Source organism: Haliotis asinina, chromosome 4, assembly GCF_037392515.1.
Source record: "Haliotis asinina isolate JCU_RB_2024 chromosome 4, JCU_Hal_asi_v2, whole genome shotgun sequence".
Lineage (NCBI taxonomy): Eukaryota > Metazoa > Mollusca > Gastropoda > Lepetellida > Haliotidae > Haliotis > Haliotis asinina.
In genome coordinates, this window is record NC_090283.1 from 17,859,328 (window position 1) to 17,869,925 (window position 10,598).

Below are 10,598 nucleotides of genomic sequence, written 5' to 3' on the forward strand. Positions count from 1 at the left end.
TGTGACACAATCCTTTTTCAGGGATTACGTCACAGGCGGATCAAGAACGAAGACCTTTTGGCCCCTAGGTTTATCAAATGTCCACAAACTCTCGTGAAAACCGATGAACTATGCATCCACCCTGCTTTAACTGTGCAGCTCCCACTTCTCCTGTTTTGCAAAACCCTGTACCCGCCTCTGTACGTGTTGTGTCACGATCTATCACTGATCAAACTTAACACTTAACATGATGTTATTTTCCAAGGTATTTTATTTCCAGCATGTACGCGGATGTCTATGTAACACGATTAATATCGATTCAGAATACACACAGCAGTTCCACAAAGACAATGCGTTGGATGTATTTGATTAGGTGTCACCGTAAACGGTGTATCGTTGTAAATGATATAGATCCTAGATTACTTTGCACAGACACAATTATTTACGCACCATCTTCATTCACTTAAAATCTTGCTCAGAGGCTTTAAGACAAATAATGGAACGAAAGGCTTTACTTACTTGAAGCACCTTTTCATGCTCATCATTCTAGGCCTAAGGATTATGTTACAACTCAGCGCTGGCCCTTTAAGAAAAACAGAAAACATCATTAAATCTCACAGCATATATCATTCTTCAAACCCAAACAACATACATATTATGGGAAAGAAGCCAGGCTATAAATCTCCATTTGTCTTTCAAGATACAGTGGATAAATCTAGGTAGCTATATTTACGAATCATTTCCCGTTCGATTCATTCATCTCGTCACAAATGACAATGGTAGTAAAAAAACGCGCGTCTAGCCACAAACTGGTTTGCAGTGAGTGAGTGTGATTTTATGGCGTTTTTAGCAACCCAGGTCTGTATCGTGACGATCGGACGCATTAAACATTAGGCTACCCCACCGCTCACAAATTAGCGCATATAATAATAAACACATATATGCGAAGTATATAAATATAAAATGCACAAAAATCATGTCAATGACATTTCTTTTAAACATATTCAGAGGTGAAGAGGCTAAACCACTTTGCTCTTTTGTCTTTCATAAGAAATGCAAATTTGTTAGTATCATTTAAAGGCCGCTTCAAATGGGGGAGAACGTATTCAAATTGCAATTCGTCAAGAAATGAAATAAGAACATGGGAATCAATATCAATGATACAGCTACAATGAATTTGTACAAGAGAAACAGGTCTTGGCATATCCACCGGATTCATTGAACAAGGAGATAAAATACCACATCTGAAATTGGATAAAATACGATGGTGATCTTTAAACATAATTATTTTACACGAGTTTCAACAGAGGGAGTTTACATAAGCGATTGCCCTCGATGAAAAGACCCAGAGACTGAGTTATAAATCTGAACCAAAGAAGGTGGGCAGCCGCTAGTGTTTATCACTGGGCCTTCTGGTGCTGACTCGATTATTTACAGACCTCCGCCATATAGCTGGAATATTTCTGAGTGTGGCGTAAAACTAAACTCACTCACTCGCTCGCTCGCTCACTCGCTCACTCGCTCACACACTCACTTCTCTTGAAGAACAAACCGACAACGTGGTGTAGTGGTCAGAGCGTTCGCCCAGTTCGCGGGATCGACCCCCGACTGGGTCATACCCAAAGATTTTAGAATATGGTACTTGCTGGTCCCATCTTGGCGCTCGGCATTAACGGTCGACTCGGAGTCAGAATAATGTGTCTGACTGGAGAATTCATGCTTAAATGCGTCATTGTATCTCAGCGAGCTAGCACAATAATACTAGCTTAAGCCTGGGCTAGTATTAGCAGCCACAGACAAAATGCATATGTTTATGAACAAAATGCATATGCTTATGAACAAATTGTATATGTTTATGAACAAACTGTATAAGTTTATGAACAAACTGTATACGTTTATGTAGTGGCTTGTGTAATTTGTCAGACAAGTATTCTAGTGTGTTTCTTTTAATGTCGGCGGAGCGACAACTTTGCTCACATGTCGCATTCCCTATAGAAGACGGACAGGAGGAAATCTTCTTTTCTTCATTCTAGATGCAGGGATGCAATTGAACGACAATAGTATTGACTTTAAGAGACATGTCCTCGGGGACGACTGCACCTTTTGAACAGCGCCAAAGACCATCGGTCAAAACAAGGTGTTTTTGAGCGAGCCGCTGAGTGGATATATTTAAATAATAATGTGCGACAAGTCTCTAGGCAACAGGCACAGATCTGAAAAATGTGAAACCTATTTCATCCATTTTTTTTCCTTTCTGTATACTTAAAGAAACAACTGGTGCGCGAGGGGACAACGAAATTCCGTTTACATAGAGTGAAAAATGAGTTTCTGTTGCCATGTTGAAAGGGGGAAAAGGAAACCTTCACACTTGTCAGGTTGACAGACAGACTGGCAAACTGACAGACAGACATGCAGACTGACAGTCTCGCAGACAGACAGGAGGCAGGCAGACAGACACGCAGACAAACAGCTGGCAGACAGGATGACAGACACATAGGTACACAGACAGCAGACAGTTTTATTCAAAGTGAATACCACAGATCCCAAATGCAATCATGAGTCAATAAATGATTAAAGCGCACATAAAATATGTGATCAATCAATAATTTTGTTGGCACTTTAAAGAAGCTATCATCTTCAAGTCAGACAATATATATTAAGTAAGTTTGAATTCATAATTCACTGACTAGAAAGTGACTTAATGTTTCCTTACGTTTATGATGTTTGATCTTCAGTAACAGATTGTTTGATTGTCGTAAAAGGCGACTATCGGGATCGGGTGGTAAGGTTCACTCACTTCGTTGACACATGTCATAGTATCCCAGTTGCATAGATCGATGCTCATGCTGTTGATCACTGGGGTGCCTGGTCCAGGCTCGAATAATTACGGACTGTCGCAATGTAGCTGGAATTTTGTGCGGCGTAAAACTAAACTTACTGACCTTTAAGATACACGTGTTGTTTTAAGTGTCAAAGAAATCGTGTGTTTTTTCATAATTTATTCCCAGTGGTATTTTGGCCAACGAAGCATCGAACACCGTACATGTGGATCGATCGATTGATCTTGGTTATTTACAGGCCCACGTGTTTTAGATCAAATATTACAAAAGCAAGCAAACATCTTTTCACTTGTTGGTGCAGTTTCAAATAACTAGAAAGCTGAGATTTTACGCACGATTCGAACTATATGGAAATATAATGATGCGGACGGAAGGCACTGTTACATTGAGTTCTACTGTTATATTGAGTTTTATTGTTACATTGAGCTCTGCTCTTAAACTGAGCTCTACTGTTAATTTGAGTTCTACTGTTACACTGGGATCAAATGTAATCCTCAGTAATCCTACGCTCATATACATGCATGCAACACACTCTCTCTCTCTTTTTCTCTACCACACATTCTCTCACACACACACTCACTATGTTCATATACATGCATCACACACACATATACTTCTCTCTCTCTCCTCTCTCTCTCTCTCTACCACACATTCTCTCACACACACACACTCACTACGCTCATATACATGCATCACACACACATACACTTCTCTCTCTCTCTCTCTCTACCACACATTCTCTCTCACACACACACTCACTACGCTCATATACATGCATCACACACACATACACTTCTCTCTCTCTCTCTCTCTCTCTCTCTCTACCACACATTCTCTCTCACACACACACTCACTACGCTCATATACATGCATCACACACACATATACTTCTCTCTCTCTCTCTCTACCACACATTCTCTCTCACACACACACTCACTATGCTCATATACATGCATCACACACACACAAACACACACACACAAACACACACACACACTTCTTAGTCATACAGTCGTCCAGACAGTAACCTAAAATGGACCTAACCTAGAGCGCTTTACGTAACGTTTGTGAATAAACATACTGCGGAGACAGATGCAATAGTGTTCCGCCATGACCGGAAGGGGTACGTCCTAAACCGGCAGTAAAGTCATATGAACAGGAGGAAAGTGCTAGGTCACGCAGTCAACGAAACCACAGGCGGAACATCTCCTCAATACGATCATAAGTAGAACGGACAGTTACATGCAGAACCACTACTGCTGAAGCATTTTGTGTCCGCCTGGTGGCCAGAATTCTACAAACAATCCATCTCAAAGTGCTGTCAACACTTCCGAGTGGAAACATCAACTTTTCTAATCCATTATAAGTCTTTGAGTCTTTGTAATTGTCGTTTAAGATCAAAGCGATACTTTGTGTAAGGGTGTTGTCAATGTCAATTTCAGCAGCACATCGCACTGTCAATCTCGACTCCCCTGGGAATATACAATCCCCATTCTCTTCCCTCAGAGGTTACTCAAGTCAGGGAAGATATGACAATCCACATTCTCGTCCCACAACAGCTGCTAGGAGCGGCGAGTTATGCGTCTTTCTCGTCCTTATGAGGAGAAAAAGGATAATTTCTTCTCTGATAAATTGTGAATATCAATACAGTTTTCAAATTCTGAGAAACGATACAAATGCAGTTTCAATTTGCAAAATAAAGTACGTGAAACTCGCAAGTTAAATATGTGTGCAGATGCACAGCTTATTTTCGAGTGTATAATACAGTGACCACGTGGCCTCTCACACTAAGTCTTGCGACCAGACGCTATGTCTTTCTGGTGAATTATAAAAGGTTCCCCCACGGTGAAGTGTTATGTGACTGACAGAGTGGATTCTTGTAGATTATCCAATGTTCCAGTAATACCTTAGCACGTGAACACCTATTGAGTGAGTGAGTGTGTATGGTTTTACGAGTATTTTATTCCAGTTATATCACGGCGGGCTACCCCAAAGATGGGTACCCATATGGGGAATCGAACCCATGTCTTCGATATGACGCTTTAACCACTAGGCTATCCCACTGTCCTACCCATTTAATACATTCAAGTAAATAAATACGTGGTTTAACCTCGACTTTTCATTTCATATCTGTGACATTACAGATGATTACAAAGGGTGTGATTTTGGGGAAGGATGTATTGGTAGGGAGGGTTGGAGATAGGTTCAGCAAGGGATTAATTGTTATGTAAGTAGAGACTGAAATACTATTAATATATACTATTAATATATATATATATATATATATATATTGTATATATGTACATTGTCTAGACAGACGTAGAATCGCTTAGGCGTTTAATAGGGAGCATCTGGTTTTTATGCCATTTGATTCTGCGTACACACTTCGATAGAGAGAGAGACATTTTTTAGCACAAAATGGAACAGAACACCTGAAATGACGACGATGATCGAACGCCTTGACAAGAAGGTTACCCACGCCCTAGCGTAAGTCAGCAGGACCGTGTCTGAGATCCGTCAATGCCGTGAGTGAGTGAGGTTAGTTTTACGCCACACTCAGCAATATTCCAGCTAAATGGCGGCGGTTTGTAAATAATCGAGTCTGGACCAGACAATCCAGTGACCTACAACATGAGCATGGATCTGCGCAACTGGGAACCGACGACATGTGTCAATCAAGTCAGCGAGCCTGACCATCCGATCCTGTTAGTCGCATCTTACGACAAGTCGACACAGTCGTCTTTTTTTGCTGAAGGCCTATTCTACCCCGGGACCTTCACGGGTGCATCACTATCGTGGGATCAAGAACTGTTTTAGTACAATATTGCTTTTTTGTTTAAATTTGATTACATTCCACATACTAGTAAACTGGTTGTTCTCTATTTATTAAGTATTTTACGTCCCTTTTAACATTATCTCTACAACAGTATGAGGTAGATGACCAGGAGAAGATCTTCATACATTGTACCCATGTTGGGAATCGAACCCAGTTTTCGGTGTTACGAGGGGGCTACCAATGGCACCAATGAGTCGATCTTAAATATGCATCTTGCAATTTAAGGACACGAACGAGTGAATGAGTTTTACGCCGCAATCAGCAATATTCCAGCTATATGGCAGCGGTCTGTAAATAATCGAATCCGGACCAGACAATCCAGCGATCAGCAGTATGAGCATCGATCTGCGCAATGACAACCGACGACATGTGCCAATCAAAGTGAGCGAGCCTGACCACCCGATCCCGTTAATCGGCTCTTACAAGCATAGTGACCTTTTATGGCAAGCATGAGTTGCTGAGGATCTATTATACCCAGGATCTTCACCGGGTCTTGAGGGCACGACCTAGTGGAACCAGATTAAGGCACCAAATTAATTTTTTTGTTTTTTTAGCACATGTTTTTTTTACTAAATTAACCATTTAATATCGTCAAACGTGTAAAATGCCTTCAAAATTACTAGACGTGCTGGAGTTTCATTCATGTTAAGCAAAATGTATTGAAGATGAATATCCTTGTTCGGGGCTCAAAGTTTACTTACTATAATACTCAGGGGCGATAGGGAAGCCAAGTAGTTAGACCGTTCCCTTGTCACGCCAAAGATCCGGGTTCAAATCCTTATGGGTACGATGAAAGAAGCCATTGTATGTGTCTCACCGAGATATTGGTTTATTGTTGGTAAAACCGACAGAAAACACAACCCATCCCTGTAAGCCCTGTCAGCACTTTTTAGGAAATATTCGGACGGGCGCCCGGGGAATTGTAAAGAGCATTGTGAAGATGACCTCGCGACGGAGCTAAACGCAAAGAAGGGTGCAGACGTTTTCCGCGTGCACCACGCTAAGGTAACCTACACAGCTGACATCCACGCTGCAGAGATTTTGTTTATTTATTTTTTTCAAACATTTTCAAGAAATAACTGTCTTTTCGAAATATTTCTATTCCCGGAAACTAACCAGGACATAGCCTTCTGCTGAGATGGCTGACATATATCGTTTTCTGAGTCTATCCCACTAGCGGCTTCTATGGAATGTTAACGTGAGTTTCCAAAATGCATCGTCCACAATTTGGCGAGAACATCCGGGTTAGCATTGGATTTCAGGAATCCATGTTTGTAGTTAGACGCGGCAACCATGGATGTCAAACCAGGGTTGATGTCATACGGTATTATTTGCGCGGATCGATTCTCTGGATTGCCCATTCTCTTCCCACAGAGTTTACTCAAGTCATATCTTCTCTAACTTGAGTAACTCCTGTGGAAAGACAATGTGGATTGTCATATCTTCCTTGAGTTGAGAAACCTCTGTGGAAAGGCAATGTGGATTGTCATATCTTTCCTGACTTGAGTAACCTCTGTGGGAAGACCATGTGGATTGTCATATCTTCCTTGACTTGAGTAACTTCTGTGGGAAAACAATGTGAATTGTCATATCTTCCCTGACTTGAGTAACCTCTGTGGGAAGAGAATCTTTCCTGACTTGGGTAACCCCCGTGGGACGAGAATGTGGATTGTTATATCTTTCCTGACTTGAGTAACCTCTGTGGGAAGTCAGTGCGGATTGTTATATCTTCCCTGACTTAAGTAACCTCTGTGGGAGGACAATGTGGTTTGTCATATCTTTCCTGACTTGAGTAACTTCTGTGAAAAGATAATGTGGATTGTCATAGCTTCCCTGACCTGAGTAATCTCTTTGGGAGGAGAATGTTGATTGTCATATGTTCCCTGACTTGAGTAACCCCTGTTGAAAGAGAATGTGGATTGTCATATCTTCCTTGACTTGTGTAATCCATGTGGGAAGAGAATGTGCATTGTCATATCTTCCCTGATTTGACCAACCCCTGTGGGAAGAGAATGTGCATTGTCATATCTTCCCTGACTTGAGTAACCCCTGTTGGAAGAGAATGGGGATCGTATATTCCCGGGGGAGTCGAGATTGACAGTGCGATGTGCTGCTGAAATTGACATCCGATGATGAAGGGCAAACACTGCCTTGAGCATGTACTTGTGGAGTGGATATGTGCACTATGTAAATATCCAATAATAATGTTGAAGATTGTCTGACCAAAACAAGCACGTAGTATTACAACTTTTTAAAATGTATACCCATTCAATCAAAAGCACAAAATAAAACGATTTTAACGATGTTTTAGAAGAAAAAATAAACCTTGACTTCTTGTACAGCAATTCCCCCAACACCATTACATGTGGATTGTCATATGTTCCCTGACTTGAATAACCTCTGTGGGAAGACAATGTGGATTGTCATATCTTCCCTGACTTGAATAACCTCTGTGGGAAGACCATGTGGATTGTCAGATCTTCCCTGCCTTGAGTAACTTCTGTGGGAAGAGAATGTGGATTGTCATATCTTCCTTGACTTGTGTAACCCCTGTGTGAAGACAGTGTGGATTGTCATATCTTCCCTGACTTGAGTAACCTCTGTGGGAAGACAATGTGGATTGTCATATCTTCCCTGACTTAAGTAACCTCTGTGGAAAGACCATCATTTGCAGACGTGCGTCGAGTGGCTAGACAGGTCGATGTAGTTTGATGCAAGTAGTACATTACAAACTCATGATGACGTTTAAATTGGTCTTCGTGATGTATATCAAAGAGCCGAGTTGTTATGGGAGATTAAAAGTAAAACAAGACGATTTAGGTTTGTAAAAGACCCTGCATGGATAGCTGGCCCATCACCATGTTATACTCTTGCAGTTAAATATGGTGTCCCCATCACTCACTCACTCACTCACTCATTTACTCGCTCGTTGACACAGTGAATGCGAGGTCTTTAAGGTATTAGTATCTTATCACGTGCTAAATTTCGCACATTCGCTAACCCAATCAATCATTCACTCACTCACCAAACAAACCCTTTTCTGTTTAATACAATCTTTGTCCGGAAATTCAATTTAGACATGTTTACGATTCGTTTCGTTATGTCATATATAAAGAAGCGAATTATCTTCTTTCATAGACAAAGTAAAGTTTGAATTTGAAATGTAGTTCTTAACGAATATCCCTGACTGACTTTATGAAATCAAATCATTGATTAGATGGTTTGGGTTGTAAAAACATTAAGTCTTCTGGACATTAAAGACAGGATGTCACACCAGTAACCAACGTCAGGCTCAGCTTTACTGCGTCATCAATGACACCTGGTAATGAACAGAACGTCGCAAATGATGAACAATGTAAGTGGTAAATTAATACGAAGCGCGTCACTTGGCTTCCACCGTACCAACCGGAAGCAAACCATCTCGCGTTAAGTACTGGCGGAACATCTCACTTGAGTTCTTACGCGTTCACTCAATGAGTAACCCAGTTTTAAGCGAATAGGACTGAAGTGATGGACAATGAATGAATCGGCCGGCAGCACGGACGGGATATTGTGAATGGCGTTGTCACATGGCAGGACCGTGTGACTGAGTGAAAGAATGAGTGAAAGAGTGAGTGAGTGAGTGAGTGGAGGGACGGAATACAATACGGGGAGGACAGGCGGGCGGGAGGCAGGGCGGCGAGAGAGCGAGCGAACGAACGAGCCGTTGTCAGAGAACATTAAGCCGTGCCTACGTGATGGTAACAATCGTATCCCGACTGAGTAGATCGATGCTTATCACTGGATTGTCACTGGTCTAGACTAGATTATATTACAGACCGCCGCCATATAGCTTGAATATTGCTGAGTGCAGCGTAAAACTGAACTCACGCATGTGACATTAATACCAGTCATGAAAGACAGACTCCCAGGGCGAGTGAGGACAACGTGTCAGCTAAACGAGGGAAGAAAACCCGAAGTAACGCAAGTCTTACACTGGATACCGTTGTACAAAGCGATCTTAAGGCTACTCCCAAACCTCAACATAGACTTCAACTGTCGTAGCAAAGGTTTCTTTGCACAACGGCTCTAAGCTTTATCAGGAGCACATGAATTTTCACAATTTGCATAAAACATTGCTCCCTAACTCAGATATCAATTTCTTTACTGATCGTTACACCTTGGTCAACCTTTGAATCGAAATATGTGAGAACGAAATCGACAAACAAGTAGTGTTCGTGTTATTTAAATTAGCACGACGGTGTTTCCATAAAGCAATAGCAAGGACAGAATGAGTCATAAAAAGCAACATATAGCCTCAAGAAAGTGACAAGTAACCGGAACTTTCCGACCTTAACGTCAGCCATTAAACATATGTAGGTAATAACGACGTAAATGAACATAGAGAACCAGGAAGAACATTCCGTATACTTCAGTACATCATCTTGCAATGGGAAAATATGTTCAGTTTGTCATTTTGTGATTCCTGGCAAATCAAATCTGCACAAATACCTTCAAAATTCAGTCTCTGTGATCCGTGCATCAACGTGACGTCTTGCCTGCACAGGCAGTGAGTGCGCGAGTACGACCGTGCGTGGAGTCAGTATGTTTTGCATTTGGGTATCCATGTTACTTTACTAGTATATGCATGTGTGTCTGTGTGTATATGCGTGTGTGTCTGTGTGTCTATGCGTGCGGGAGGTGGGTTGGAGGTGGCTGAGCATGTGTTCTTGTTGGTGGGGGGAGGGGGTTGGTGGGGAGAGGAGTATGTGTGTATGCGTTTTAACTAGTTTAGTCACTCTTATATCTTAAATATCTTCAAGCAAATCTAATTACATAATGTCTCGTGGACCAGCTGTCCAGGGGTGTTTTAATGTATTATAACATGACCGTAAATTTTGTACCATAGCATGTGGCACTTGAATAAAAAAATCGTTCCTTGTTTTATTTAACACTGCGGTATG